The sequence below is a fragment of the Rhipicephalus microplus genome, chromosome 1 (genome assembly GCF_043290135.1).
Source record: "Rhipicephalus microplus isolate Deutch F79 chromosome 1, USDA_Rmic, whole genome shotgun sequence".
NCBI classification, from domain to species: domain Eukaryota; kingdom Metazoa; phylum Arthropoda; class Arachnida; order Ixodida; family Ixodidae; genus Rhipicephalus; species Rhipicephalus microplus.
Window position 1 is genome coordinate 274,714,995 of NC_134700.1, and position 22,737 is coordinate 274,737,731.

Sequence of the window (22,737 nt, forward strand, 5' to 3'; positions counted from 1 at the left end):
TGATGTAGCTGCAATAAAAAGCTGCCCACGAGCAAGAACACCTAGCCGCGTAACAGCTGACACTTGAGCTAGTTGTTAATAATATATATCTGGGGTTTAACGTCCCAGAGCCACTAAATGCTCATGAGGTGCGCCGCAGTGGATGGATCCGAAAATTTAGACCATATGGCGTTATTGAACGATCACTCACATAGCACAATACACGGGTCTTTTGGCATTTCGCCTCCATAAAAATGCGATTGCTGCCGCCAGGATCTAATTTTCGTGTAAGTAAACGAGCACTGTGGCCACTGTACCATCAAGGCGGATAGCTATATAGTTGGCAGTGATTTACCACAGAGGAAAGTAAAAGATGCCAAATTCGACACACAATCGGAGAACAAGACAACGAAAAAAGGACTACTGTCATTACATAGGCTGCCTTGCGTCGGAAAAGAAGGTGCACAAAAAAAATACAGCATATCCACGGGACGAGTGATGATAAGTGGGCCGAAGTATCCCTCCGCCCACCCGTCCGTCCGTTTGTCTGTCTGTCTGTCTGTCTGTCTGTCTGTCTGTCTGTCTGTCTGTCTGTCTGTCTGTCTGTCTGTCTGTCTGTCCGTCAATCCGTCCATCTCTCTGTCTGTCCGTCAATCCAACCATCTCTCTGTCTGTCTGTCTGTATGTCTGTCCATCCGTCTGTCTGTCTGTCTGTCTGTCTGTTTGAATGTCTGTCTATCTGTCCGTCCGTCCGTCCGTCCGTCCATCTGTCTGTCTGTCTGCCTGCCCATCCATATGTCTGTCTGTCTGTCTGTCTGTCTGTCTGTCTGTCTGTCTGTCTGTCTGTCTGTCTGTCTGTCTGTCTGTCTGTCTGTCTGTCTGTCTGTCTGTCTGTCTGTCTGTCTGCAGATATACTGTGCTGGCTACGCCGGAGGGATGGACTGCCCTAAACCATAAGGAGCTTCGCTCCTAAAGCTAATCTGTGCATGCTCAGGAACGGCAGCACACCAACCCTCAATCAGAAACACGTGGAGGTACAAGTGAGAGATATGTTTAAACAACAGATCTATTATGCAAGGTAATCGAAGACCGGTGCACTTCCGCTGATATTGATATGTCACGCCCCGACCATAACACGCGCGTTTCTTCGTTTTGGGGTCGTTACATAAAACGGGTAGCCATTGAATGTTGGTGTATATTTACAATAGCCTCTTTGTCACACTCTTCGCATACGTTAGCTGGATCGCGTAAGTTACGTGATCAACCATTATAGCTTTCTAAAGAAACCAAAAAATTACTTCTACGTAAACTTGTCAGGAGTAGCATTTGATTTGACGACCTGTCACCTCCTCCTCCTCTCTCTCTATTTTACTCCATCATTCCCCTCTTCCCACGTGTAGGGTAGCAAACTGGACTTAGTCTAGTTAACCACCCTACCTTTCTTATATTCTCTCCCCCCCTCTCTCTCTTGCTAACCTTTCAGCGAAAGGCGCCGAAGTAAATTAAAGAAAACTGTAATGTGCACAAGGGTTTTTGTACCCTTGTGCACATTACAATTAGTGGTGTCGAGCCACCTTAAATTTTTCTCTCCCATACGTAATCGAATAAATGCAAGATACATTTATAACCTCGCAAAGCACAAGGACCATAAATTGTGTTTGTTGACTGTATTGTAATAATTACGGCGTAAATTAGAGTAAACTAAATGCTGAAGAAAACACCATTTCCATTGGTGGGAGCCGAACCGATAATCTTCAAATTCTGCATGTGATACCGCTAATTCACTCTTGTTTGTGCGATTGTAAAACTTCCCCGATACTTTCGATATAACATTTTAGGACTTTTATTATTATTAATTTATTATATTATTTATTTATTATTATTGAGGCTGATACGCATTCTATGTAATGTAATAAATAGCCCTGATCTTCGGTGCTGTTTATTACGTTGTAGGTCGTCGTGTTATTGGGCCTCATAGATGTCAGCAAACAAGCTTAACATGACCAGTTTACCGAAAAAAAAAAAAGAATGCAGTGTGCCTGTTGATATCCAACGAAATGTAACAGACGTGGCTATAGAGATAGAGAAATATTTCAATGGCGAGCTGGATATGTATGCCCGGCTTTTCGTCTGACAAGCTACTCCAATCGCTGGGTGATGAGTAGGGTGCACACCCTGATCAACACACAACACAAACAGCCACACACACGTAGACCAAACTGTTCACAATGTTTCGTTCAGGCTCGTGGCCCACAAGAAAGACAACAAAGCTTTCGTCGCGCGTAGCGCACTGGGGCTGCTTTGCCATGGCGCCAGAATGACGTGGTTGTATCAAGTAGGCTATAGACCATACTACTGTGTATCGCCTGAGCGCACGCCGTCACTGCGCATGCGCCGGGGAATAGGAGGCGGCTTACGAATGCAAGCACGCGTTTGTCTCGTGATATCCTTGACGCAGTCACCCTCCGCTCTCTCGCAACAGTCAGACAAAAGGAAGAGAGCAGGGGCCCTTGTGCCACGATGCTTTCCGAGCACCGCATTGACTGAATATAACCGTTTGTCCCGCCGCCACAAGCAACACGTGCACTGATCCAGCTTTCATTGGCTGAATTAACGCAGCGGAAACTCAATACTTAGGCTGTAGTGTTGGCGTAGGAAGTTGCCAAAGGGGGGTGTGTGTGTGTGTGTGTGTGCGTGCGTGTGTGTGTGTGTGTGTGTGTGTGTGTGTGTGTGTGTGTGTGTGTGTGTGTGTGTGTGTGTGTGTGCGTGCGTGCGTGCGTGCGTGCGTGCGTGCGTGCGTGCGTGCGTGCGTGCGCGTGCGTGCGTGCGTGCGTGCGTGCGTGCGTGCGTGCGTGCGCGTGCGTGCGTGCGTGCGTGCGTGCGTGCGTGCGTGCGTGCGTGCGTGCGTGCGTGCGTGTGTGTGTGTGTGTGTGTGTGCGTGCGTGCGTGCGTGCGTGCGTGCGTGTGTGTGTGTGTGTGTGTGTGCGTGCGTGCGTGCGTGCGTGCGTGCGTGCGTGCGTGCGTGCGTGCGTGCGTGCGTGCGTGCGTGTGTGTGTGTGTGTGTGTGTGTGTGTGTGTGTGTGTGTGTGTGTATAACTTGTGGTATTCCCTGAGATAGAATACTTTATTTCGGTGTGGGATGTCTAACCTACACGTCAAATTAGTTGAAAAGTACAGCTATGGTTTTTCAAGAGAGAACGAACGAATGAATGTAAGAGAAGGTGACTATGTAGTCTGCATTAAAATTTAAAGAAGAAAGGTGAAGGGGGAGCAAAGGGAGTACAGGTAGGTTGCATAGGCTATGTTGCCACCGTTGCTAAGACTTTATATGTGGAGTTTAACGTCCCAAAACCACCATATGATTATGTGAGACGCCGTATAGTGGAGGGCTCCGGCAATTTGGACCACCTGTTCTTTAACAGTGCTACGACTTAGTACAACCTATTATACGCTACTTGTGGAAAAGGAAACGAATGGTAAAAAGAAAGAGAGAGAGCTTGCGGATAGATAGTATTTCCATGCATGATGCAGCTTAGACAAATTTGGTTGCCCTCAAGAATATTTCCGAAGGGCCCGTGCGACTTTCCCTCCTGAATAAATTTGTAAAACTATAGGCTCCCCAGATTTTTTTTAAATAAAAGGCCGATCATCAACCAGTTTGTCCATTCTAGGCACACTGGGGAGCCTGGCCATTCTTGTCAAAGTGGAAACATGTACATTTAGTGATGAACGGTGTCTTGACATTTGCATTTAGAGCACGTGGATGAATCTGGAACATATAGAAGTGTATATAGTGGAGGATTGTTTTCTAATGTTGTTTTACTAAACAAAGTGAACAGAATTTTCATATGTTGAGCATGTAGTTTGTCAGGAGCAACAGCTGCACTAAAACAGCATCACTAGCTCCCAGTATACAAATAAAGATGTTCATTCCAGTCTTGAAGTAGCTGGATTTCAGTACGTTGATGGGACTAAAACTCCCACTTTTCTCTCTATTCATTCATTGTTAAACTAATTCTATCCTTCAAGTGTACTTCCAGGAAATATGGCAGAATGTTAGTGCTCTATAACTCATTCGCGCCAGAACACTTCCTGACCCAGGTCCCACGGAAAGCGTTGGCGGAGTTTAGGACGATATATTTCTACACTCCTGACGTGTGTGTGCATGTCAGACTTGGACCACCTGGTGATCTTTAACGTGCACTCACATCGCGCAGTAATGAAGTGTCTAGTGTGTAGGCTCTATATCGAATTGTGACCGCTGCGGCCAAAATCGTTAAATGAGCGCCGTTACCATTACATGCGCACCATCCGATGGAGACCTATACAAGAGACGTCACCAATGTGGCATTCACACGCAAACTTAAATAAATGCTCGTTTATCAAACTGGACTTCAATATCAGTCGCAAAGTACTCGCAGGTTGTTGAACGCATTCTCGTTTCGATCTTTATATTTAGCCACGGTAACTTGCATTTGGTTTCTCATTGTTTGCTTATTTTCGTTTTCATTTTCTTTTTGACTTCGTGTAAAGTTCTGGTAGGAGAGTCTTGCGCCGTTTGAGATATCGAGAACCCGGGACAAGCAAACGTACGGGACCATAAAAAAGGGGGGGAGGGGAGAAGAAGAAGATGAAGCAACTCGCATTACCACAGGCCGCGCAGGCGTCATCGGCGGCTTGAAGTTCGCGTGTCCCGCCCACGGCACATGCACGGCGGCACCGAGGAGACTCAATTGCCGGTGACCGCCTCCCTGCGCATTCTTCGGTCCATTCGTACACAAGAACTACATTTTTCGAGACAGTCTCACCGGATGTCTTATACGCAGCGTTCCTAAACAACGAAGAAGCATCTATTCTCGCGAAGGTCGTCATTTAAGGGCAGCCTGATTTGACGTGAGTTGGTTTTGAGCTGCCGTTATACGCCATGAAATACGTGTAATGAAATAAAAAAGAACCGAGCCCATCGATTCTCCCCCATTCTTTTTTTTTCATTTCTTTTCTTTTCTGAAGTTCTGAAGTATTCTGAAGAAATGCATTCTCCATCCGCGGATGCCAATATTCGTGTCTTCTCACAGAGGGAGAGTGACGACTGAGTTACGTCAGCCGGGGTAAGCGTGACCAACCACAGCTAATCAGTCATCTCAGGCAGTCTGTCAGGCTTGTTTCGATAAGCGGCCAAGGTTGCGTCAGTATGTAAGGAAGCACGTAGTTCGTGTATTACATATACGCCATGGAAGAAACCAACACATTCCAACTGATGGCCGTCCACCTCTGCGTCGCCAGTGTCGAGCAGCTGTTATCGATACATGCCCCGAAGCGTCGGAGATCGCTTGTCGCATGTTTGTGTGTGTGCTTTGCCGGCAACGCAATGATGGGAAAAGCTTTCGCAACTGCGCTGACAAAGCCGGGAATGCCTGCACGCAGTAGTCCGAATGACGGGAGGCAGCGAATGGGAAGGAAATTGAATCATTCCCCCAGCGCCGAAAATTCAAAACATGCCGTTGGTCTTGAGGCTTTGAAATGTGGCGTGGCCATGCAAAACACTGGATGAGCACACAAATGTCAAGCGTCTTTCTCAATTCAGGCACATGATCACACCAGTTTATTTCTCTTCTAGTTTTTCGCTACATTTATTTCCAATTGAGAGAAAATGAGCTACCTTTCTTATGAATCTTCTCTTTTGTGTGTATATGTGTGTAGTGGGGGTAAAGATGATCAACACTCGTGACACTGAATAAGACAGTGGCAACAGTCATTCAGCGTACATTGCCTTTCTGATCCCGCCCACGGAGGTCACATTTTCGATGAAGGTGAAAGTGTTTGGGGCCCGTGTACTACAGATGTGGAGGTACGCGTTCAAAAAACTTCAGGTGCTCGAAATTTCCAGAGCCCTGCACTACGGAGTTTATCATATCGCGATTTCAACACGTTAAATCAAACAATCATCATCATCATTATATTATTAATATGTCTTTCTTCAAGCCACGATGCCAAACATGCAAAAGCTGTGCCGTGCTCTGTCGGTAGGATGAGTACTGATTATGACAACTTGGTAGCGCAAACAAACGGGACAAAAGACACAAAGGTTTGTGCCCTTTGTACTGTTTGTTTTCGCGACAAAGTTGTCATAATGAGTCTATACCCACTAGCCCGCCAATCGACTATTCTGCAGTGAGTACTCAAACTGGACTTCATAAGGGAAACGATGTGAAAACAAACTAAATAATTAAATAAGTAATTTTCTGCGCAAGGTGCTTTGTTCTCCTCAAGAACGTTCCACTCGTGCGATTATCCAATATCGACCCTTTATTTTTTAACCATCAAGTTCTGATTGATATATGTCTTCCCAGTAGAATCTCCCACTTCCATAGAGTGTCACGACCTGGTTAGGCCTATTGTCAGTTAATAGAACGGGAAACGTTAGCGGTGGCTCCTTGTCTCGACGTTGAAAAGAAGAGGGCAGCCACGCACGTAACTTGCGACGGGTTTCGTCACGGTCGAGATGAACGGGGAAAGCCCTACGAGGTGGCCCCACCGTTGCGCAATCGTCATGTGCGTAGTCGCGCGTACACTATATGACACGGGAAAAGAACAAGAAAGCCTAATAGAAAGAAACGTTACGAAGGCGTCAGCAGGAACATCTGTCACGTTGTCACTCAATTTGTATGCGTTCTGAGATTTTTCTCAAGGTCTTACGAACACGCCTTCTAAAGCTGTATTATTATAGAGCTTGCCAGAATGACGCCTGAAGAATATTCCGGGAGAATACAATCGCAAGACAATTTTCAGTGCGCTCTGGTGTGTGTTTATAATGTGAATCCGAAGTCTAAAGGCTCGTTCACACTTGTGACTGACACCGGTCGTGCAACCATTTCCTTCCGGCGACCAGAAAACGGTTTAAGTCGACCGATGTTGACACCCCCGTGCGACTTGTCTATACCGTCGACACACAAAATTCACGTCTGCTCTATTGCCAATGCCCTGTGATGTCAACTGACATGCTGTTACTGCGCATCTGGTTGGATGTCAGGCGTCTGGAAAATCAAGCAGCGGGCGAGTGAGCCAAAGTAGTTGATGATTGATATGTGGGGTTTAACGTCCCAAGGCCACCATATGATTATGAGAGACGCCGTGGTGGAGGGCTCCGGAAAATTCGACCTCCTGGGGTTCTTTAACGTGCACCCAAATCTGATCACATGGGCCTACAGCATTTCCGCCTCCATCGGAAATGCAACTGCCACAGCCGGGATTCGATCCCGCGACCTGCGGGTCAGCAGCCGAGTACCTTAGCCACTAGACCACCGTGGCGGGGCGAGCCAAAGTAGTCGCTTAGTGACAAAAGCTTCTTTTTGCGGCTAAGTTGCTTTGCGACTAACTTGGTCACGTGGTCGGTGCTAAGACGCAAAGCTGTCGCTTTATTTCTAGATTTTTTTTTCTTTTTGCGCAGCGTTTTAGCACTTTTGCTTTCTAAAGCAGCTGGCCTTCCTATCAGGGCCTGCTGTAGGCCCGTGTACTCATATATGGGTGTACGTTAAAGAACTCCAGGTAGTCGAAATTTCCGGAGCCCTCCACTATATACGGACTCTCTCACAATCATATCGCGATTTCGGCACGTTAAACCCCACATATCATATAATCCTTTCAGGGCCAGCTCAACATGTGCCCGGCTCACAAGAGTCTTCAGTAAGGTTTTCCCGGCACGTCCGTGTAGAGACAGTGCGGCGTAGACATTTTGAGCGAGAATGTTACGTGCGTCGCTGTTGCAGAACGTCGCGAATTCTCGCGGGAACCCGACGGTTTGTTGTCGGCAGGCGATGATGCTTCCATGCACGAACGAAACAGACAGCTTGCAGCGACGACAACGAATGGCACCCGCGGGCGCAGCCTATAGAGAAGCGCAGCTTCTCTCCTCCGCATAGCTTCTCACTCGTCGTTTCGCTATAAAGCGTACATGTGACGGTGCCCTATCATGGCAAAAGACATTTGCCTGGGTATACACGAGCTGAAAATTTGCGTATTCCATGCAGCCGGGACTACTGCCACAATATCCATGCAGCAGACTAATAGCGACCGCTCGAGAAAGATTTCAAAAATGTGCGCTCAAGTGATGCATGCATGTGGGTGTGCGCATGATGCAAAACATTTTTTCTTTCAAAAAGGGAGAGGAGGATCCGCAAGACTATATACAGTCATGCCCGAGTAATATATGTGGGGTGCATGTTTGTATATGCATATGAGCATATTACGTACAAATCCTGAAATATGCTTTGGTTTTAAAGTGCTTCTCTCGTACACGCCTTCATTGCTCTCTGTATTTATAAGATATATATTTCTTTTTCTTTCTCAGCTTTTCAGCGCGTGTATGCTCGAAGGAATTACACATAACCGAGAAAAAAAAAATCTGGTTTTCCTGAAGAAATACACGCAAGCTCCGAGGCAGTCTACCTGCGCGCTGCGTCTAGCTGCTACACGTGCAGAATCTTAACGTCCACCTTCCGCGTTCACGATCCCCAAGTATGATACGTTAGGAGGTACGTATGCGTGCGCGAATAAAAAAAGAACCCTTCTTGGAATCAGTGCTGGTAAATACTTTATACAGGTAAACTAATGCGCCCAAGCCACGTGCCATGTGAAGGCGTTTATCAGACGGCCATCGACCCGACTGCAGCCGATCGACACCCCGGAGTATAGCATTGCCGCTTAAATGCTTTGCACGATCGGCACCCGGTTGAGTTTGCCAAGTAATGCAAAAAATGAATATGTAAACAAATGGTACGGCGTTTTTTTTCTTCTGGCGCAATGAGACGCCTGTGAGAATGCTTAAAAATGCAGGAAAACCGATAAGGTTAGGCCTTGTTGATTTAACGTTCTGTCATTCGTATCGTCCTTCTATCAATGAGTTAAAGAGATTTATTGGTGACGATGATGATTAGGCGATACGGATTTCACACTCTGTACCTCTACAGCTCAGTGAAATTAATGAATGCAACAGGACCCGTACGTCGCAGGATCGTGTTTTGGCCACGGCGGCCACCGTTGGCTCGAGGCGATATGCTAAAACTCGGTGTGCTTAGGTTTAGGCGCACGTTGAAGAGCCCTAGATTATAAAAAATTTCAGAGCCCTCCATTACGGCGTCGCTCATGATCATATAGGGGTTTTGGGGTACAATACCCCATCAATTATAAGCATGAAAATGAAGAGTGATAGTAAACTTTTGTTGGTTATTTTTGTTTGTTTGTTTGTTTGTTTGTTTGTTTGTTTGTTTGTTTGTTTGTTTGTTTGTTTGTTTGTTTGAGACTACCACCGATTGTCTCGCGTTGCTGGACGGACCGCACTCGAAGCCAATGACTTCAGCAAATTTCCTTTACACACTGGATATTATATCAGCACTTCTACATAATAATAAAAGTACTCGAACAATATGATAATGTTGGCCGCGTAAATCTGAGAATTATGTGTGGTAGGACTATAGGTAACGCAGCCTGATACGGTGGTGTATATTGCATCCAAGAGATTGTTGAGCGTGTGACATTCCGCTGTCGACACAAGGACTCACCTGCTCACCTTTGCTTTTGGAATGGTTACTGGCCCATACTTCTCTTATATGAATGACTGTATCTCAACAGCAGTGTGTATTGGATTATACTATAACGTACAGTGCAAATAATGTGCTTTAGTCAACTAAACTATAGGGACGCTGATCTTCCGGACGACAGAAAAACAGGTCTAGATTTCACCTGCAAAAAAAAAATACCACCTTGCTCTTTTTAGGGGCGAAGGTGGTGGTGGTGAAAACGTATTTATTTATTTATTTACATGAAATTTTCTGCGGAGAAGCTCCGAGTAGTCGGAGATGCTTGTCTTGCGGTGGGGGGGGGGGGGGGGGGGCTTAGTCTAGGGCTCCGCTTGCAGCAGCCGCTCTGCGGGCCCGGTTGATCAGACTCAACTGAACTTCCAGGTTCTCGCTGGCCAGCAGCTCCTCCCATCGCTCCGCTGTTGGATTTTGTACTGGTTGTAAGGCTGTAATGGCCTGACACTCCCACGTGACGTGGTACAGAGTTGCTTTAGCTGAGCACCATGGGCACACAATGCAACATCAAATATTTCAACGATAATGCGTCGTACAAGTGCTCTTTGCAATCAAACGTCAGAACACGCGATTATTATGATATTGACTACGTGGTGTAAATCCAGTAACCCACTTAAAAACGCACACACGCCATCGGCGTTTGTTTCCATACGGGCCAACTCCGGCGATTTTAGGGGCGAAGCTCCTTAAAGCGGCACCCGTTCATCCTTCGTCGTAGTCGTAGTGCGTAACCAGTCTTACCCTTTGACCTGCAAGGTGGTGCCGGTGGGAGATTTCTTCTGTGCGTTGTTGAACAACAAAAAAGTAGCAGCGTGTGCGTTAACTAAAAGCTGAATTTTCCTGTCTCATTCCCAATTAGCAGCCATTGGCATGTACATTGAACACTATCTGACAAGAAACGCTTACTAGGTTATACTCGCTGGGCGTGACCTCCTTGGTTTTAGAAAGGTTTAGCGAGCGTTGAGCCGCAGTGCCATGAATACAGTATAGTAAACTAAACCATGAACTCGAGGTGGTTAAAGGTGAGAAGGAGACAAGAAGCGCAAGTCGCAAGAAAATGTGCGTGTGCCACCTCTCGTTTAGTCCTTGGAATGTCCGCTGTATGGCGGTGCTTCTATGTGTGAAATATATGATGGAAAGATGCGAGATGATGGTACTTGGAGTGTTGAATATAGATGGACGAATGGACACACAGAGAGGTGCATGGAAGGACACATGAATTGTAACTAGCAAGGACGACGATACAGCATGATGGCCAGAACAAGAAGTGCTATCGGTTTATTCAGTCACTGATTATATAGGCGCACGATAGCGCGCCGTGAGTATCTGCGCATGTCCGATGCGCAGTCGTGATGCAATAGCCTTGCCGGATACATCCTTTCCGTTAACAACAAAATTACGTACCCACCGAAACAGTGGTAAGTACATGGCATTTAAAAAAAATGATATCATACACTTGGTTAAAGTCCTTGTCATAATGAAGACGCTGTGGTGGCTTCGCGGTTCGAGTCGACCTTCTCAAAGCTAGCGTCGGTGGTGAAGTTGACTGACGCACCACAGGTGGCGAAGGGTCGTCCGACGTCGGAACTTCGCGACGTCGGCCATTGGCTGGCGAGGTTGAAGTTGCCACTGTCGGATGGCCACCAACGTTGTTGTCCGCTGAGCTGGTATCAATGTCGTCGTCGCTTTCCTCGATGAACCGTTCGCCAGTTTGAAGTAGGTGACGACGGTTGTGCCTTAACAGCTTCTGGTTTTCCGTTTTGACAAGGTAGGACCGTGGATATGGCGAACCCACCACTTGAGCTTTCCGGTACAATGCAGCGTCTCTGAGCCTCACGACGTCACCCTTCTGCAGAGGAGGCAAAGGTCTTCCCCTTTGGCCTGGCTGTGCTTTTTGACGTTGGTTGCGGTCACCGTACTGAAGTCCGGGAGGTTGGCGCGAAGGCGCCTTCCTTGCAGTAGTTCACCAGGGGATCGCCCGTCCTCCAGTGGGTGCCAGAAGTGGCCACCGCGGACCGAAGCACGGCAGCAACGGCGCGGAATCGCCATGGACCTACTGAAGCCGCCGAAGCCATTGCGCCTATCGGGCAACTTGTCTGAAAATTGGAAGCGCTTCAAGCAAAGGTTCGAGCTTTTTCTGCAAGCAACGGCAGCCGAGAAGTCCCCGAGAAGTGACTCCTCGAAAGTGGCGCTCTTGCTGAGCTTCGCGGGAGACGATGTGCTCGACATCTTCAACAACTTTCAGTACGGCCCCGGAGAAAGCAAGGAACGTTACGACACGGTCGTGCGGAAGTTCGACGCCTACTTCTCCGAGGTGAGCAATGAAATTTACGAAAGATATGTTTTTCGTACACGAAGCCAGGCGGAGAAAGAACCTTTTGAGAAGTTTGTGCGGTACTTAAAGAAGCAGGCGACTCAGTGCAACTTTGGGGATCAGCACGATTCACTGATTAGAGACCAAATTGTGTTTGGTACGAATGACCCAAAGCTGCGTGAAACAATGCTTGCCGAGAGAGGCCTGACGCTACTAAAAGCCGAGGAAATGTGTAAAGCGGCAGAAGCAGCGGCATTAAGGAGCCTAGTTTGGAATAGGACAGAAGACAGCATTGACACAGTTTCAAGTGGCGAAACGGTGACGAAAAAACGGCAGCAGCGGAAAAAAAAGCAGAGTCGCGATAATCAAGATATTTGCTGCAAGAAGTGCAACCGCAAACATAAACCTAAGCAATGCCCCGCGTATGGTAAATTATGTCATTCTTGCCGCAAATATAACCACTTTGCAAGTTGTTGCCAGAAGTATACCGCTGTTAGCGCAGTAGCTAATCTCGTTGAGAATGACTTTGAGATTCTCGAAATCGGCTCCGAAAATTGTCGCAAGAAAGACTGGACAATCAAGGCTCGAGTAAATGGCAGAGAAGTGACGTTCAAAGTGGACACCGGTTCGCAGGCAAGCTTACTTCCATTTACAACGTACCGTAAGCTTGGATTCAAAGAAGCGTTGCAACCTACCGGGTCAGTGTTGCGTGCCTACAACGGGGGCGTTATCTCAAGTCATGGAACAACGTCGCAGAAAGTGTCTGTCGGAACCACCGAGATAAGCGTGCAATTCTTCATCGTAAAGAATGGGCGCCAAGCCATCCTTGGGCTCGATGCCAGTGAAGCGCTTGGATTGGTTCGACGTACGGTGGACGCTGTCAATGCCTCGTCTGAGTATGAACTTTTGAAAGATTTCAGGCACCTGTTCCAAGGGCTCGGCTGCTTGAAAACACAGTACAGAATGGTCCTGGATCCAGACGCGGTTCCATTCGTTCAGCCTGCTCGCCGGGTTCCACTTGCACTTCAGGAACCTCTGAAGAAGGAACTACAGCGAATGATCCGGGGGGGGCATCATCGTCAAACAAAATGAGCCAACCGACTGGGTAAGCCCTCTGGTACTGGTAAAAAAAAAGACGGTGCTCTAAGGGTTTGCATGGACCCCAGAAGAGTAAACAAGTAAATCAAGGGGTAGCATTTTCTTTTACCCATACGCGAGGACTTGGAAGCACGGCTAACCGGTGCTACTTATTTTAGCTGTTTGGATGCAAACGCCGGCTTTCATCAGGTGCACTTACACAAGACAACATCAAAGATTTGTACGTTCTCGTCGCCTTTTGGCAGATACCGTTTTCTAAGGCTACCTTTTGGCATCTCATCTGCACCCGAGGTGTTTCAGCAGGCACTTTGTCAGATATTTGACGGTCTGCCAGGCGTGCTCATATATATAGATGATATCCTGGTCTGGGGCTCAACGAAGGAAGAGCATGATGAGCGCCTGGTAGCAGTCCTCAAAACTGCCGAAACAGCCGGATTAACGTTTAATCTGCGCAAGTGCAAGTTTGGCGTAAAAGAGCTACGGTTTCCGGGTGATATCATAAGTGCGAACGGCATAACCCCAAATCCAGGGCTCGTAAAAAGTTCGGTTCAAATGCCAGTGCCAACATGCAAGGCCGATGTTCAACGTATGCTTGGTGTGTTGAACTACTTTGGAAAGTTCGTGCCGCAGCTATCTGAAAGAACGGCCCTGTTAAGAACTCTTATCAAGGCCAGTTCTGAGTTTGAGTGGACAGATAACCACGCCAAAGAGTGGAAAAGCGTCACGAAAATTCTGACCACCGCTCCCGTGCTCGCAATATGTGACCCACGACGGGAAACAAGGTTGTCTTGCGATGCATCGAAGGACGGCGTCGGTGCCGCTCTTCTGCAACGTCACAATAACGAGTGGCGGCCCGTAGCTTCCGCATCTCGCGTACTGGCTAAGGCAGAAAAACTGTACGCACAGATAGAAAAGGAGGCCCTAGGAATTCGCTTTGGATGCGAAAAATTTCACCAGTTCGTCTACGGCCAGAAAGTCACAATTGAAACGGACCACAAGCCACTCTTGTCAATTGCTCAAAAGGAAATTAGGGACATGCCACCTCGCCTTCAGCGGTTCTTTTTGAGGTTGTTCAAGTATGATTTTGTTTTGCAGTATATTCCTGGGAAGCACCTTGTTCTTGCTGACATGTTGTCCCGGTCAACTGCTGACAACCAAGACGACGCTGGTGCTACTACCGACGTGGAAGTTCACGCAATCCAGCTTCTAGGTTACCGTGTCACAGAAGCAACGCAGAAAGAACTGCAAGCGGCAACGGCTCGTGACCGCTACCTACAGACGGTGATCGCAAGTTTGTCGGCGGGGCTTCCAGTACAAGGTGAACTAAAGCCTTTTGAGCAAGAACTCTCATTTGTCAACGGAATACTTTTAAAGGCGTCGAAGGTTGTTATTCCGAAAAGCATGCGAAAAACTATACTTGAAAAAATCCATGCAGGTCACTTCGGCATGCAAAAATGCAAAGATAGGGCCAGACGCCTCGTGTTTTGGCCGGGGCTTAACGCTGAGATTGCTTCCATGGTGCAACTTTGTCCTACATGCCGCAAGTATGCTTACAAACAGCCCAAGGAACCGCTTCAAATGCGGCCCGTGCCAGGTTGTGCATGGCATAGAGTTGGAGCTGATATTTTTTCGTTTGCGGGGGACTCGTACATTGTTGTCTTTGACGCCTTATCAAACTTTCCGGAAGTTCAGAAACTACATGACATGTCGGCGCAATCAACCATCGCAGCACTGAGCGCTATTTTTGCCAGATTTGGCGTGCCCGTCGAAGTATGCACTGATAACGGCCCACAATTTTCCAGCCATAATTTTTTTTTGTTTTCAAGGAGATACGACTTCACGCACGTCATTTCAAGCCCTCATTATCCGCAGTCAAACGGGCTTGCGGAAAAAGGTGTGCAGGTTGTGAAGCGCATCTTAAAAAAACTGCAGATTCGGGCGACGACTTCTGGCTGGGCCTGCTGGCCTACCGCTCTACCCCACTTCTGACACCATGTGACTAGCAAGGACGACGATACAGCATGATGGCCAGAACAAGAAGTGCTATCGGTTTATTCAGTCACTGATTATATAGGCGCACGATAGCGCGCCGTGAGTATCTGCGCATGTCCGATGCTTAGTCGTGATGCAATAGCCTTGCCGGATACATGAATGGCTGCACGGACGGATGGACGCATGGACAGACGCAGGGGTGGATGCATGGACGAACGCAGGGACGGACGCATGGATAGACGTGCGGATGCACGAACAGACGCACGCACGGACGGGCGCATGGACGCATGGATGGTCACACAGATGCACGCATGGACGGATGGAAGCAAGAACGAATGGACGGATGCTTCGTCCCTTTCTCTATCATTCACCCTATTGATATGCTGCCATTTTTTTAGCCTCGTGCCTGTGGATTACGCTTAACGTGGGGAATCGGCCAAGAATGGTGGAGTTACGATTCTATAAAAACTCAAAAGGATGATTCCTGGAATGTAAGTCTCACGATTCGGATAGAAAATTCAGGAGCTCAGTAAATTGTAAAGGCAACCAAACCCAAACAAATCCTTATTACAAGCTACCATGGCACTGGTCATGCAGGCACGTGATATCCGTGCCGCCGTTGCTTTGTTTCGCGCGCACGCTGCGAACAATTGGGAGGGGCTTATAGGGCGCGGTCCAGCACGCCTAATCGGAAGGGGGCTAGTGCTGATGCCAGGAGTGACTGCGTGTTTCGCAGGCGTGAGTCCCGGGTAAACTTCCCTAAAAAGAAAGAAGATAAAAGGCATTGAAGAAATGCTAAAACAGACGAAGAAAGAAAAAAGAGAAAACGCGAGAACGTAATATTCCTCCAGAACAATACGAAGGCCTCGATGACCATTTTACCGCTTCGTGTAATTTCAATGCCATATGATATTCGTTTTTGAGGTAGAAGGAGTAATTACTGATAATCACTTATAATAACATCGTGGTGCTCATTTTCAAAACGTTACAGTTAACGGTGAAAGTGTGCGAATAGTTAGCTTTGGGACGAAGGAATATGCACATATGGTGATTGCAGAACTAGTGATCTTCTTGTGTATATACTTCTTTGCACCCGTTTTATTTTCCCCTCGGTTATATATATATATATATATATATATATATATATATATATATATATATATATATATATATATATATATATATATATAAACAACGAATCTCATTTATGACAGCCGATTGCAGTGACAAGCTTTCAAGCAGTTTACAAAAGCCACTGGATTTAGATCGCATGCTGCAGTATTTCCTGATTGACGACGATGAAGTCGTCTGACAATAATAATATGACAGCCTTTCGAACAATTGACTGACAATTAAGTGTCGAGTGACTCTCTCTCGTCACACGAGTTAAAACAGAAAATAAACACAGCTTAAGCGCTGTCCCTCGAGCCAACTCGATCGCTTCAGAAAATCACCACCTGTCTAAGTATACCCTGATACGTCCGAACTTCGTGGCTGAGTAATCGCGACTCTGCAGCTTAATCGTTCTATACTCGGGTTACATCACCTCCACGATGCGAGTGACCGTGCCGCTATAAGCACACAGGTGCGCTGCGGTATTGAAAACGAGGAGGAAAGGGGGTGGCGTAGCCATCAAGTGGTTAAGAAAAAAAAAAGCGCGGTTTCGGGCGACAGCCCTGCTTGGCAACAGTGCGGTCCCCCATATCTCCTCATAAAAGCGCGAAATGTATCGACCTGCCGACGGTTTCAAGGCGGGGCGGCATACGTATGTGCGATTAGGAGAGCCGATTATAGGCGTCCGACAAACATTTCTGCGAAAAAAAGAGACAAGAACAACATACCGGGCCGTTTCTCATATTGCCAGCGTCCGGTCTACTGAAATCTTGCTCTCATGCGAGCAGAGACCCTGCCTATGGAATTTTCCCGAGCCGAAGCCAAGTTCGTTTTCTTTTCTTTTTTCTCCTCTCTTTCTTTTCCTTTATGTCTCTGCCCCAGCTGGGCCAGGCAGAGATATTCGATTCTGCTCGGCCGGTGTCTCAGGCAGGCCACGCCCACTCCGCAAACAGTCAAGACCACCATCTTGTGTCTTCTCTGCTGGATACATTCGTCTCTTTTCTCAGTGTCTGCATTTATCTCTCTCTCTTTTTTGCATGCTAATTATTCGCAGTGGCTCGTAGGATAATACATACGGCTAATCAGTGACCTCCAAACAGCCAGACGTTCTTTAGGTCAACTACCATCTTGCGTTTCTCCCCCCCACCCCTACCAACTCTTAAATGTGTCGACCCTTTCCAAAAGGTAACTTAACCATGTCGCCCATGCAGTGTGGAAGAAAATGGGATTGTGTGGCAGATTCGAAGTGGCTAGGAAGCCGTTGGCGATGTGAGACTAGCGCCAAGTGAAAAGGGTGGAGGGTATGGTGTGTCTATTTGAACGAAACGGCCGTTTTGCCACTGCTTCAAGGACGGACGGAAGAGACTGCGGAGTGCGGGGAGAAATTAAGGCCGTTTTTTGTTTGTCTTTGGACTACTACCCACCCTGTTTGAACTGGGAGCATTTTGTATGCGCCAGTGGTTGTCGGACGCAGCGCAAGCTGCATCGCTGTAGTCCGTGAACAACTAGGCGCAGTGAAGCCTGAACAAAAATGAACTATTATTGGAGTCCTTCCACTGAAGGACGCTTCCATTATCTCAGCAGCAGCTCGTTTCTTTCTTCGCTGTGTTTTATATATATTTGTTTCTAAGCGGATACCCTACGTATAGACAAAGACCATGGTCGGACCTAAGGCATTCTCTGTCTTTATTTAGCTTCTTTTTCTAACAGCGATAATATTCATGATCCACACGCCTAATTTAAGCAGCGGTGCCACCCGATATGGAAATTTCTGCGAAATGCATTACGCTTCTGGATTAAGTTCTTGACCTAGCAAGTTCACTGCAGGAGCCTAAATCAGAGAGTAACTCAAGCGTGTGCAATAACTGCTACGTATTGCACTGAACTTCTTGCATTCATTTCTTAAAAGAAAATATCAATGTCCAAGCGGCAGCAACTCACGCTTGTCCTCACTAGCAAAAGGATCACTCCCTTTTTGTTTCTAATTCATTAGGAAACCATATTATTATTTTCTTTTGTTACCGACTCCACGTAGAATCGAAGAGAAGGCGTATTTTACAGTGAGCGTTTAACCGTTACATTATCACTCTGAAACTAAGTAATCACGTCCTTCATTTGCTCGGTGCATTGGACACATTTACAAAGTAAATGCGTTGTTTGAGCTTCAATCGTAGCCAGGGTAACACGCTTGAGCGATCGCTCGCTTCAGAAGACGCATTAAGCCGTATCCGATACGAGGCAACCTAGTCGGAAATCTCCTTAATCCCCCCACGGAGAGGCGGAAAATCGCTTCAGGCGAGCGTGTTTTAATTGTGACTGCGACTGTATACAATCAGCGCACACGGCGAAAACAGTGGCGGCTAGGGGATTGACACGCGTGTATACGACGTGGACGGAGTGCATCCTGCCTCACCTCGGGAATGGCGTTGTTTGCACGTTCACCTGCGCATGCACGGCGGCTTTAGTGGCGCCCATTGCTAGTTGTCATATAGTACATCTTCGTTCGTGCAACCGCGCTGCGTGAAAAAATTTCCGGCTGGACTGATTGTTTGTGCTTCCCTCCTTCCCTTTCCTTTCCGTATACTTCGCGGGGTCGTCACCTCGCACGCGTGATTGAACTTGGGACGCTAGCTGGATACACGGGAGTTAGAAGAGGAAGGCAGGGAGGTTAGCTAGGTAGTTCTAAGACCGGCTGGCTATCCTGTGCTGGGGAAGGGGTAACGGGGAAAAAAAAGAGACAGAAAAGAGATGCTATAAAAAGATGAATCTTTTTTTCTTTCTTTTTTTAAGGAAGAGAAGAATACGATATACGTATAAACTGCTTTAAGTATGTCTTCTAAGACAAACTCCCTAAAACAGCGCACTTTAGAAGCTTGTGGTGCTCAGGACGTTTCCGACAAGCGTCATAACACCCTTTTCTCCGGCAAAAGGCGATTGTCAAGCCTATCAAACACAATCAAAAGTTTTTTTTTGTTTTTTTCGATGCACTGAAACAAGTGTTTACATGGAGTTTTTGTATGTACGCTTTCAACTGAATTTTCAAGGGCCTTCGCTGTTGCCTTGCATTTAGGGGCTGTGGCTCGGTCAAGCTGTCTACTACAGCTTTTTCTGCAGCTCCCCTGTCAATGTATTTTCTTAGGCAGAAATAAATTATTATTATTATTAAGTACGCTCAGTGAGAAGAATTTGTGATTATTTCATCGCTGCTTCAGCTATTAAGGCGGAAGCTTTGATGCCTTACCAAACGTGAAAATTGACTTCGGCGGCGGCAATGCAAGTGACAGAAGAAAATAATGACGTCATCACGTTACCGCGTGACGTCATTTATCCCCAAGTTTGTGACTTGCATGATGATGTCTTCACATATCGTCGTCGATTGGTCAAAAGTGGGGCCGGGCTAATCCCGGAGGCTGTGCGAAATCGTGTTAGGTACGTAAGGCTTTCGGATGTGAGCGTGGAGGACCAATATATCTACTGAGAAGAACGAAAACAACATGACTTTCGCCCCCGAGTCGACTTAGGCGAGAGAGAGAGAGAGATGCGATTGGGAAAGACAGGGAGGTTAACAAAAAAGCAAATATCTTGTTGGCTGCCCTGCAATGGCAAGGGGAGAGGAAAGATAGATAAGTATAAGGAAGAGAGGAAAGAGGGGTGGAAGTAGAAGCACACAGGAGTGTCACAATCGTTCAAAAAGGCGGGTCGCTTGCAGAAACTTTATCAACGCTTTCATCGTTTTCAGGCCTCAAGCTCGGTCTTTCCACTATTCCAAGATTGACATACTATAGCTAGCTTTCATAGGGCTTAGGCGAATTCACAAGAAACCTTGTAAGTTCTCACATGCCAGGCTTCTGACCACTCCGACCCGAAGTGAGTAAGCATTGGTGAAGGCCGCATCGGGCCACAGGTGGCACAGAGGCATCCGGCGGATGAAGCTCTCCGGCGGTCGAAAGCGAAAGCGGGTCATCGCGTCGCGGCCCGTCCGACCAGTCTCCGCCGCCGCCGCCGGTGTACGGGGCTTCCGATAGCGGCTGTGCGTGCGAGAGCGGCTGACCCCGTTCTCGACGACAGAGCGTGCCGCAGGGTCCCCGCGTGCATTCCGCCTGCATATATGAGTAAGCGCGGCTGAAACCGAAAAGGCCGAGCCGGTCACGGGCCACACGGCCTTCGAGCGATCGTCGACGCCGACGACGAACTCCTTCTGGCGTGAACGGAGGCATGCGGGTGTCTCGCGAGGCACCACTTCTTTTGGGATATTGGTCAACTTAATAGCCCACGGCCGGGGCTCGTCGGAGAAATCGAAAGTGGAATTGGCTGCTCATATAAAGCTGCCGCTTTCGGAGAGCAGCTTTTACCTGCAGCTGTCCCTCATCAAATGTTTGGAGTAAAAGCTATTATTATTATTATTATTATTATTATTATTATTATTATTATTATTATTATTATTATTATTATTATTATTATTATTATTATTATTATTATTATTATTATTACAGAAAATTTATTCATGCGCCCCACTTTCACGCCCGGTGTGATTTAATAACGGTGTGGGACATATATGAGGGGTGACCAATAGCAAACGGACGTTCAACCAAAAATGAGCATTCGGTCTGAGTTAATATTTTTTCTTTCATATGAAGAAGCATGGGCCATGCTCGCAATAACGTCCTGCGTTATGAGATGGTTCGAAAAAGAAATTGCTATAAATCCCGACACTGGAAGTATAATTAGTGATTAGCACTCAAAAAAGAGAAGCCACCCTCCATGCTGGTCTAGTGGTGCTCGACGGCGGACCTGGAGGTCAGTCACGGGATTGAATCCCGGGCGCGATGGCCGTATTTAGATGGAGTCGAAATATTAGAGGCTCTTATATCGAGGTGCCCGCTGAGAAACACCAGACGGTCAAAAGGAGGAGGAAGAAAGGAAAGGAAAAAGACGCCATTCTTGCAGCCCTTCAGAAACCTCCACTTTGGCCTCCCTCCCAATATTATCGTGATCTTGGGTACTTAGACCCCGACCGTTATAATTAGTAAGAACAAAAAGCATCGTGGAATATGCCACATACCTTTTTCTGCCACACAACCCTACAGACCCCACTATATATGGCCGCAAGCTCTCTCTCTCGTTGCGTGGCTGCAAACGCGTTTATCCGGAGATGGTTATCACACGACGGATAATATTCGCGCATATGAGCAGTTTAAACTAGCTGATAATGTTAATGCCTTGCCCCGCCGCGGTGGTCTAGTGGCTAAGGTACTCGGCTGCTGACCCGCAGGTCGCGGGTTCAAAAATCCCGGCTACGGCGTCTGCATTTCCGATGGAGGCGGAAATGTTGTAGGCCCGTCTGCTCAGATTTTGGTGCACGTTAAGGAACCCCAGGTGATCAAAACCTTCGGAGCCCTCCACTAAGGCATCTCTCATATTGATATAATGGTTTTGGGACGTTAAACCCTACATATCAATCAAATGTCAATGCCTTATATGAGCTGGAATTCTGTGTGTGCTATAGCGACGGCGTCAAGCGTGATGCAGTCTATAGGCTAATTTCAGTGCTGGACTATAATCGGGACGAAAATGGAGCCGCCCTGAGCGGCTACGATTTTCAGTCGTAGGCGCATACGCACTTACAGAGTAATGTTGAGTAGTCCTGTAGGTAGTTTCGTTGTAGATTGTATGTTAGGCTATAGGACTGAGCCTCTTTTAACTCAATCAATAGACATTCACGCGAAACCGTGCTTCTACTAGGTGTGCGGCAAGGCATTGAAGCTTGTTGCTTTGTCGGCAACATTTAGTTTATGATAATAAATGTTCAGTTTTTACCTCCCAAAAGAACACTATGAGCGACGTTTAGTGGGGGACCCCGGAAATTCCTACCATCTGGTTCTTCGACGTGCGCCCAAATCTATGCACGCGGGCGCGCCTCAAGTATTCTCGCTTCCGTCCACAATGCGGCCGCCGCCACTGGGATTCGACCCCGCGACCTTCGGATCAGCAGTCGACCACCATGACCACTATAGCCACCGTGGCGGTTGCAAATGTACTTCTGAACACGGAAAGTTGCCCTTTCAAGTGCGTTTGAAAGAACGCCGGAAGTTTCCAATTCCGATGGCGTTCGTTTATCTCCTGCGCAATCTCGCTATATATTGACACGTGAATCGCAGTGAGCATAAACGCACTGCTCTGGCCTGCCCCCCCTCCCTCCTTTACCAGCTTTATTATTATATTATTATATTATTATATTATGTTTATTACTATATTACATACAATACTATTATATTGTACTACCTTTATTTACGTTAAAAAGCACGGGAACGGTATATTAGAGCCGACTATCCCCTAATCATGACCTTAATATGTAGTCACTGCTTGTTAGTTAGTTAGTTTGTTTGTTTGTTTGTTTGCTTGTTTGTTTGTTTGTTGGCCCTACTTTATATTCGTTGGCCACGCCAAAATAGCAACTCGTTCCCCATCATTCTTCGGAGCAAGTGCCTGGAATTGCGCATCGTGTAATTTATTGAAAATGCGGGCCAACGGCAGAGCTTGCATTCTAGTATGCGCGTTCCAAAACGCAAAGAAAAAAAACACAAATGAATAAAGACCACGTGTATAAATGGCAAAATCGATGTTGCAGAGACGTTTGGCGAAGCCCCCTCC

General features: G+C 47.1%; 1 protein-coding gene across 3 annotated transcripts in view; it reads left to right on the top strand.

Moving 5' to 3' along the window:
* LOC119188205 (solute carrier family 23 member 2) overlaps positions 1 to 22,737 on the top strand; it is a 143,971-nt gene that overhangs the window by 74,688 nt on the left and 46,546 nt on the right. The window contains exon 1 of one of the 3 annotated variants that reach the window (XM_075894870.1): positions 12,765 to 12,988. The exons of the other annotated variants lie outside the window; for them this stretch is intronic. The gene's annotated coding sequence lies outside the window, so the exon portion shown is untranslated. Of the gene's footprint in view, positions 1 to 12,764; positions 12,989 to 22,737 lie in introns of those variants that run through there. 3 annotated transcript variants of the gene reach the window in all.